This window comes from Pteropus alecto, unplaced genomic scaffold (assembly GCF_000325575.1).
Source record: "Pteropus alecto unplaced genomic scaffold, ASM32557v1 scaffold164, whole genome shotgun sequence".
Lineage (NCBI taxonomy): Eukaryota > Metazoa > Chordata > Mammalia > Chiroptera > Pteropodidae > Pteropus > Pteropus alecto.
The window spans coordinates 4,965,482-4,975,247 of NW_006439568.1; the positions used below are offsets into that span (position 1 = coordinate 4,965,482).

General features: G+C 52.6%; 1 protein-coding gene across 4 annotated transcripts in view; it reads right to left on the bottom strand.

Moving 5' to 3' along the window:
• ZHX2 (zinc fingers and homeoboxes 2) overlaps positions 1-9,766 on the bottom strand; it is a 137,663-nt gene that overhangs the window by 70,103 nt on the left and 57,794 nt on the right. For 3 of the 4 annotated variants that reach the window (XM_006916582.3, XM_015592993.2, XM_015592994.2), the window contains exon 2: positions 2,210-2,279. The gene's annotated coding sequence lies outside the window, so the exon portion shown is untranslated. Of the gene's footprint in view, positions 1-2,209; positions 2,280-2,435; positions 2,562-9,766 lie in introns of those variants that run through there. The other variant, XM_025050150.1, reaches the window with a different exon arrangement.

Here is a 9,766-nt window from a genome sequence, read left to right on the forward strand (position 1 = left end):
CGCTCTCCGTGGGGTCCCCCAGCTCGTCATGAAGGGCTGAGCTGCCCTCGCCTTCTGCCCAGGGCCAGGACCACGATGGACTGGCAGAGGGGGAGCAGGAAAATGGAGCCGCCTTCGACCTCCTTCTCACAAATTTCTGTTTTGGAGAGTGGGCTCAGGGGTTACGACTGGATCCCCTTTCTACCCCCATCCCTCCGCCTCGCACGGCAGCTAAGGCAGGGCTTCTGACTCCCAGTCCAGTGCTCTGTGCCCTGACCCATGCTGCTGTGTCCTGTCCCACCATGAACCTTAGCCTGCGGCCACATCCCACATCTAGAACAAGAATAAGGGCCAATATTTATTGAGCACGTCCCACGAACCGGCATAGGGCCAAGTGGCTTGACATGAATTAATTCTCCAAATCTTCACAGTCAACCGATGCGGTAGGTATTATCATTATCCCCATTTTACAGAGAGGATACGAAAGCACAGAGAGGCCGGCACTGGCCCCGCAGCTAGTGGAAGAGGCAGGATCTGAACCGACTCCAGGGCCCTGCCCTTAACACAGACGCGGCCTCCCTGAGCTGCCTCCCCCTCGCTTTCCCTTTCGGCCACCTGACAGCCACTTACCGAGCACCTACTATGTGCCAGGTCCTGTGAATCAAGGACACAGCCCATCTTGAAAGCCCAACTCCTGCCTGAAGACTTGCCAAGGAAGCGCCCAGTCGCGGCTCAAGGCCCGGTTCGGCCCGGTTCAGCCCGGTTCGGCCCGGTTCAGCCCTCCCCCACGCCCCGCCCCAGCACTCAGGACTCTGCTGAAAGTACAGCCTATGCACCACGACTGTCAAACTCGATTCTCATCCAGGCTGTCAGTTTCTCACAGAAAAACACCATCTCTGGCCTCCCATAGCGCCCCCACCCTCAGGAGCCCTCGGTAAATATTTACCCTTGTCGCTGACCCCGGGCTCAGAGGAGGAAGACCTTATTACAAAGCACGAAGGAAGCCTGGGGGCTCATCATTCCCCCCTCCCCCATTTGCAATGGGTGTCCCTCCTGTGCAATTTCCCTAGCTGGGTCTGCGGTGCAATTCTCCTCACACTGAGTGGCCAGGATCTTGGCGACCTGAATTCGTGGCACTGGTCCTGCCAAAGAGCCCCAACTCTCTTGGGGTGGCCACGCTCACTGTTCTCCCACAGCCTGGGGAGCCCCACCACGGCGGTCCCCAAAGCCTTTTTGCTGTTCTGTGTGGTCTGGATCCTGGGACAAATCTCTCAATGGCGTGACAAGCTGGTAAATCTTTTGAGGGTCTTGGTACGAGAGAGCTACCCAGAGCCTGTGATCTAAACCCCCATCATGCCTGGAGAGTTGCCCACCCCATCACATACATCAGGTATTTGGAGTCACACTTGTGGTATGTGCAACTGTCTGGCATTAGCTTAGGGACAGCTGGCCAATGCACAACACGTCTCAGGAGACACCTGAGCGTCACCTCATCTAGCAGCTTCCAAACGGTTTTGTAGCAGCCGGGAGAGGGTGCGTGTGGCTCAGAAGCTTCCCTCATTCACTCTCCCTAAACCCTCTCCCTCACTCACCCTACCGCCCCTCAGGGTGTCCTGGTCATCATGGAACAGCGTCTGGGAAAACACCGCCCCACTCAAAACTGCGGTCGCCTTCTGCATCTCCCATCGACGCTTCTGCATCCTGTGCCAGAATTCCGCGAGTGACGGCTAAGCCACTGCTCCACCTGGACGCCCGTTTCACCTGTGCACACCTCTTTCGTTAGGAATCTAAGTCAACAGCCGTCCACCTTCCTCCCGTCAGCGACAGCCCTTTACGCGTGCCAAGGTGCCTTTCTCACCTCTCTGTCCTGTCTCCTCAGGGCTGGAGTTTACACACTGCTGTGAGCCAGGTAGTTCCCTCTCTGTCCTAAGCATGTCTCCCTAACCCTGGTGAGGCGGTTCCCTGGGAGTAATTCCAAGCACAGGCCCCCTGGACAGAACAGGGGAGACAGCCCTGCCACCTGCAGACTCGGCTGGCCTCTGGTGAGCGCCTGGCAGGGACCCAGTAATTCCAAGGGACTCACGCTTGGATTCTCTGCGCTGTGCCATTTCCAGGCGCCTGGAGGGAACCGGTTTCAGGGCTGCCCTGCTCCTCCCATCCACCCACTCTCCCTCTGAGCCATCCACCCCAGGCCCCGACATCCATCGCCTCCGATCACGTGGTCACTCACCAGTCCCGTACGGCTCACATCCTGGGAATTCTTGACACGGTCAATCCGAGAGCAGTCAGTGCTTCGAGACCTACGAGGAAGAGAAACTCGATATTAAAAGCAGAGCAGAGCACCTGGGCGTCCAAGTCTGTTTTCTGGCAGGACTGAGGCCCGGGGGGCCCGGGGTGGAGATGGGGAGAAGACAGAGAAAAGAAATGGTAAGGACTGAGCTGCTCATTAAACCAACCTCAAAATCTCTGGGCTTTGTGGTGATTCTGAGAGAAAAAGAAAAAAAAGACCCTCGCCCTGGGTGAGTCAGCAGCTCGTTGAGAACTGCAAGACTGCCAGCAAGATCTGACAGGGTTTGGTGGTGGGGGGTTCTCTCCTGAACCTCACTTGGGGTCTCCCCCAGTCTTTGGTGTCTCTTCCTAGCAGTGGCGGGCCCTCTGTGGTTCCATTTTGATGAGGATGCGGGGGAGAGCCCTGTGCGCAGGCCTCGAGTCAAAAAAAAAAAAAAAAAATACTGCAGGCCTTGACACAAAAGCCCCAAATGCGTATTTATATCCTGGGAAACTCTTGCCAAGCGAACCCTGGGTGCTTTGAAAATTCCCCAGGAGAGCTGTAGCCGGAGGGACAGGCGTGTGCCCGGCGCGGAGATGCGTTCCCAGCGTGGCAAGTCGAGGCCTGAGCTCTAGAGGATTCTGCAGGGCAGGGGCCCCACCTGCAGCGCCCCGTGCACCGAGCAGCACGCTGACGCGCTGCGGGAGCCCCGTCCTCGCTCCCCACGCCCAGCCCGCCTTCAGAGCACAACTTGTTTTTTCTTGTTTCCCTGAAAGTTTGGAGGTGAGCAGAGGTTTGTTTCTCTGCTCATCTGTCCTTGCTCTCAAAGGAGAACCCTTTGCGTGGGGCAAAAAAATCACCTTCATGGCAACAGTTTCTGTTGACTGGGTGCTTTCCATGGCCAGGCACTGTGGACCTGATCTATGTTCTCGCTGCGCAGGGGCGAATTCACGTCCCCTGGGAGCTTGTGGGAAAGGCAGGTTCTCAGGCCCCACCCAGCCCTGTGGAATCAGAACCTGCTTTTTAATAGGCTCCTCAGGTGACACCTGGGCATATTAGAGTCTGCAAGGTGCTCATTTATAAACCTTTTAATCACGGAAGGGAGAAAAGAAGGGAGGAAGGGAGGAAGGAAGGAAGGAAAAGAGGGACGGAGGAGGGGAGGGAGGAGGTCATTCATCAGGAAGTCCATTCTCCAGGTGAGGAACTTGATTAAAAGAAGCCAGAACTTGGCTATTGTGGTATTAGAGCCGGGAAGAGGTAGAGCTGATCCAAACCCATGTTCTTGTGAGTCCCAAGCTGGTGTCCCTTCGAGGGCACTATTTTGGGAAAGTAAAATGAGAGAGCAAAGGGGCAGCAGGCCCGGCCTGGGGGAGGGGCCGAGGGCGGTTGGCCAGAGGTGGGCGGATGAGGACCTGGAGAGGGCGGGTGGGGGGCGTGTCCGGGAGACCCCTCAGAGAGGGAGGCAGGGTCCCCTCCTCCACACTTTTGTCAAGGGCCAGCACGATTTCCCAGTCAGAGGTTCTGGGCTTCCTTCCTGTGGGGAAATCCAAGCTTTTGCATTTAACCCCAGTGATGAATTTAGCTTGATTCCAGGGCGTTTAGCTCTGTTGCCTGCTGCCCTGTGAACCTGGTTATTCCTACACCGTCAGGTATTCCTGACTCGACACTACTCCGCAAAACTCTGTGGAGTTTAGAAAGAGCTTTTCAGCTAATCTCCTTAAAAGGACTCGGGGGTGTCACAGAGCTCTGGCGTAGTTGAGGGAACCGAGGCACAGAGAGGTGAAGTGCTTTTCCCAAGGTCGCACAGGCTGGGGTCGAGGTCCTCTGACTCCAATTCCAGAGGCATGAGCTCAGGTGCTCCTGATGCGGAAAGAACCACATCCCAGGTGTCATGCTCTTCGCAGGGTCACCCAGCGCCACATGGTCTTGCTCTACATTCTAACAGAATGGGTTTACTGAACAGACTCACGGACCAAGAGGAAAACTGTCCACGGCCCACATGGGGAGTGCGCCTGGTACCATTCTCGATGTAAACTGGCCAGGTGTCACTCCTGTCTGTCAGCTCGTCACGGGTTGATTGCATTACACACCATTTGCTCTGCACTCGCAGGTTAGTGCACGTAAGTTATATCAGGGAATGACGTCAAGAGACTGTGGAGGTCACCGTGGTTCATAGGCAAATGTTCCCACCACATTAATGTTTGGTACCACCAAGTGACAAACCGCCGGATGCAAAGTACCCCAACACAGCAGAGCACTGCAAGCCACAGAGGACCCTCGCCGTCCAGACGCCCGCTCGCTCCACGCTCCCCGTCTCGGTCGGTCGGCCCAGTGCTCAGTCTCAGAAGCGCTTACTGTTCGTTTCTCCCTGATCGTTGTGCAAAGGCCACGGGCTGCCCTGTCCATCCCTGACTGTTCTGGCAAAGCGGGCGACCTGCTCCTCCAACTCGGCAGCGTCAGCCCTGCTCTAGCCCCTCCATCAAGTTCCCCTTTCGGTTTTTAAAATATAGCCCTATGGTTATTCAGGTCCTTTGAAGTGTGCCAGGACCGTCGCTAGGATTGTGCTTCATGACCGAGTTGCATGATGGTGAGGGTTCTGTCGCAGCGCAGTGGTCCCCAAAGCGATTTCTGAGTTTTTCAGAGTGCAGTGTTTTCTAGGAATGCATATGTCATTTTATAGCAGAAATGCTTACCTAATGGAAATGATATTATAGATATTAATAACTATATGACAAATGTATTATCTATAGTTATTAAATATTGAACATGTTAACATTAAATATTGAATACTACATTAAGTATTCGATTCACAATCATTTATCGAGTACCCATGCGTACCTGGTTCTGTGCTAAGCATCGGAGAGACATAAATAAATAAGACCCAGTCCTTACTCTTAGGAAACTTGTGGTATCAAAAAGGGAGAAAGACAAATAATAGATGGAGCGTGAGAAAGGACAGTGTGCATGGAGGACGTACGAGATGGGAGCTGCTGACAGGTGCCTCATGTGTCTCGGGATAAGGACCAGAGTCCTCAGCCTGGGGCCTCCAAGGCCCTGAGAAGCCTGGCCCTGCTCACATCTCCCCACCTCAACTTGCCCTGCTGTGTTCTGGGCTCACGATCTGCCAAACTTTTTGAACCTACCGTGCTCCATGCAGCCACGTGGCTACACGGTCTCAGTCCCTTCAAGGCTCTGTCCTCCCGACTTACCCTGTGGGACTAAGGGAAGTGACATACAGAGTGCTTAGAATCGTGTAAGCAGGTATGTTAACTACTATTATTATCAATAATATTTCTTATCCCCAACTGATCAGGTGCTTCTTCTTGAGCAGAGGAGAGCGACTTGGCCGGGGTTGCACAATGAGTTATTCTCAGAGCTGGGGAGTCTCGCCGAATCGGTTCTGTTTGCCCGTTTACCCTCGAACCCAGCACTGCACCACCACCCACTAGACCCTTGACCCTGATCCTCTTGCACGTGTCCTCTGTGCCCTCATGCCCATCACTTCCCTCCCTGGGACTTTGGATTCCTCGCCAGCCAAGGGGGCTCTAAAGAGAGCCTGCCTCCTCGGGCCGAGTCACGGATCCGGGGACGCGGTGCCCAACACGGTTCTGCGCGTGGGAAACGGCAGCTCGCATTACGGGCATTTTGAATGCATTAAGGGACTTTTCAGTGTCCTTGCAGCTCTCAACGTGCACACGTTTCCAGTCTTCCTGGCTCTGGACTCCTTTCACCAGAAAGTGCTGGTCATTTAGAGCAAAATCCCAACAAGGAAAAATCTGCCTGTAGAATTTTCCACACAGGTCCCCCATATTCCATTTTGGCCTGATTCAAGCCCATTAAATCACTACACACTTGAAGGGGGAAGAAAAGGGGAAGCTACTTGAACAGTCTGTAGAAGAGGAAAACACCCTCCCCTAGGATGACTCCCTCTAAGGCAGTTTATTCCATCCCATCTTTCATTCAGCAAACATTTAGCAGATGAGTAACAAACTCCGGGTCCAGTCAACGTGTCATTATGTCCCGAGGTGATGGCCTTATATGGACCAGAGGGCGAGCAATCATGGAGTACAAGGGAGGGAGCAATGGGCTCTGGCTCCAGGCTGGACATGGGAGAGGAAGGTCAAGTTCAAAGATGGTGGAAAGCTATAACCACTTCCGGGGAGCCATCTTTCTGTAAGTTGGAAGTGCAGTCTTAGTTTGCTTGTCTTTGCTCTAGAAAATGCGTCACCTTAGTCACCACCAACAAACAGCCTTCAGTTCAAAAGACCGTCGCTGGCGAATGACTAATGCAAAGGCCACCACTTCCTGAGCACTCGCTCTGTGCCGGGCACTGAGCTGGACTCTCGTGTCATCTCTCTTTCCCACAGCAGCTCTGAGGGGCAGGTGGTCATAGCCCGTTTTGCAGACGGCAAACCTGAATCTTAAGAGTGATCAAATAAATTGCCTGGCGTCACAGGAATAGAGTCCGGCGCTGGGGTTTGAACTCTGGCCTGACATCTCTCCCACCGACTGCAACCTACTCTTCCACTAAGACCCCCACGTGCATGGAGGAAGCTGAGTTCATAACCTCATTGAGGAGTGTGGGTTCAGCTCGACGTCTTGGATTCTGAGAACTGATCAAGCTGAATTCTACTTGAGGATTGATCTGTGTTTATATCCAAATATATCCCCTTCGAAATCGCCGAGCACAATCGACGCTCTAGGAGATGTGCCCGGCACAAGGCCAACAGTGTCCACCTGGCTCACCGTTGTCTCTTCATTCTTTATGCGGCCCTGACTGCGGGACAGGAGCAGAAGAGATAAGGCGAGCCAGCCCTTGCAGTTGGGTTGGAGACAAAAACTTCAATAAGATCATCGTGCTGGCCGAAGCACACACGACGGTGGCAAGATCTCCAGGAGAGGCACACGAGGACCCAGCAGGTGTGGGGAGGGGACCCGAAAGGCAGTCAGCAGTGAACCAAGCAGAGAGGGAAAAAAGGGTTGAGACAGCCAGAGAGGGGCGTGCACAGGACCGTGGTGACGGGGGCCATGGTGGACATGGCAGCTGGCCAGAGTAGACACAGCCGAGCAGGCCGGACAAACAGCAGGAGCTGCAGCCCTTTTAAACAGTTGAGTCTCTACATGGGAGTGATGGGAAATTACCAAAGAGTTGGGATTCTAGGGGTCTGCAGTTTCCAGCACAAGGTGGCCCTCAAAAGTATTTGTTGAACAGATGGTGGAATCCATCCATTACCCTGAGCCCCCTTTAGGTCCCCCAGTGATCTGAGAAGCAATGCCTGGGCCCCTGCCATCTTAATGAAGGGCACCCACAGGGCAATCTGATTTGTACAGGGGAAAATTCTACCGGGGCACCGGGCCTGAGCCCCGCTCCAGCCCTGGCTCCAGCGCGGCGGCTGGCAGACGTGCGCGGATGAATGTGCCTTTGATTGCAGCTCGTGTTCAGAGGCAAAGACACAGCTCCCTGGAGATCGGGGATCTATGGAAATGAGCCCTTGCAAAAGAGCTGTAAGGGAGCTGGAAACACAAGCTTTCTGGGCTGGCAGTGGTTTCTTTCTTTAAAATAAACAACAGCGAAGAGAGGATCGACCTGGATGGGAATCAGGTTCTTCATAATCTCTGATGGGTGGGACTCAAAGGCAAATGGCAGAAGGTGGTTGACGAGATTGGTCTGCGACAAAATCGTGCCTGGTCAGGATACGCAGACATGACCGCCAGAACGCATGTGTCTGATCCCTCCTTGGTGGGAAATGGAGCTCCTACTCGGCTTCCAGTGACATTGATTTAACCCTAATTTCTTTACCATAGGGAGAATGACAGACCCAGCTTAGGAGAGGGTTTCTACCATTCAACAGCTCTGTGATTACAAGCAAAATATTTGATCTTCTCTGAGCCTTAGTTTGTCTTCCATAAAATGGGACATGATGGGGGTTAGATATATTGTGAAAGCAGGATGCTGGGGTTTGAACCCAAGTGTCTGAATATAATTGTCGCATTCCCCGACACTGGCGTTTGAATTTGGGACATGTCCCCTCCAACTCATAATTATCTGGCATACGAGGTGCTTAATAAATGCTGTTTCTGCTTCCCTTCTTTAACACATTTTATTTTCCCACCATGTTTAGCACAAGTCTGGGGATCCAGGAGTTACTTAATAATAAACCCATGTAAACTGGACTCTCCTAGTGGAACACAGTGGCTGTGAATACAGAAGGAAAAGGCAGCTAGCGGTGTTTTCTCTCTGTTGCATCCTGTTTCAAACCTTTTATTAAATGTCTTAAGTATTGCTTGCCTTCAGGTCAAAATAAAATTTTCAGCGGTTTCCACTTTGTGCTTATAAATGATTCTCACTAAACTCTTTTTATTTTTTTAAAAAATTTTTTTTATGTGTGTGTGAGAGCAGAAACGTACTGACTCATAGCTGGAAAAACTCTCTCCCTCACACATTCCAAATTTGTCTAGTCACATGAATTGAGTAAGAACGTTTAATGTGGCTGCTGGTCCCAGGCTGGCGAGCGGTAACTCCAGCCGCTCGGGGCTCCATCTCTCCTCTCCCTGCCCCCTGCTCTGAGTGAGAGCACAGGGGGAGGCTATGCAGTGAGGAGTCAATGCTTGATGTGGGTTCAATAAATGCAAGGATTGGAAAGGATCTGGCAACCCCCTAAAACTTGAATTGCGCAAGGCGGTGAATAAGTTTTTTAAAATCAAATAAAAATTCGCATGTACGATCGCCCACATCGAACGGCTACGTTGATCCACTCAAGTCTGTCCTGGGCACTACATCAAGCACATCGTTTAATCTTCACAGCCACCGTGTTAGGTGACTGTGATTATCCTCATTTTCCTCAGGTGGGGAAAGCGAGGCACAAAAGTGTTAGGTTAACTTGTCTAAAGTCCCACAGCGAACGGATGGTGAAGCTAAGATCCAGCCCAGTGTAGTTCTAGAGTAGATGCTCTTACACGCCCATCCATTCATTCTGAAAGGAAGGAATCCTTTTGCAGAGAAGAACGAAAACCCCATTTATTCTACAAATATCTCTCCACCACTTAGAATACAAACACTACACCAAATGTCGAAGGGGAGGCTGGTGGTAGGTGTGAGCAAAATGGGGGCAATTGGTTACTGCTGTCCACAAGTTTGCAATCGTATAGAGGAGCTATGATGTATCCTCAAGTAATTATAATAAATAAAAGTAAGTGGAAATGCCCATGGCAGGATTGTAAAGTGACATGGATGGGGAGGGCTTGGTAAGGTAATGACTCTGGCTGGGGCGATCTGGTAGGGCTTTCTGGTGGAGGCGCCGTTTAAGCTGAATCGAAGGATGGGTAGGATTCAGACAGGAGGTGGCCAGAGGAGGTCCTGCCTGCTTAATGTCAGTGAGCACACGCAAGTGGCTGATGGCCCTGGGAGTTCCCGTCTGACTCGGGACCCATCCACTCTAGGTGGGAGCATCATCCATGGGGTGGCTGGACCTCTACGTCTGGTTGGTGAGGAGCACAGGCAGAGGGGAAAGAGGGAAA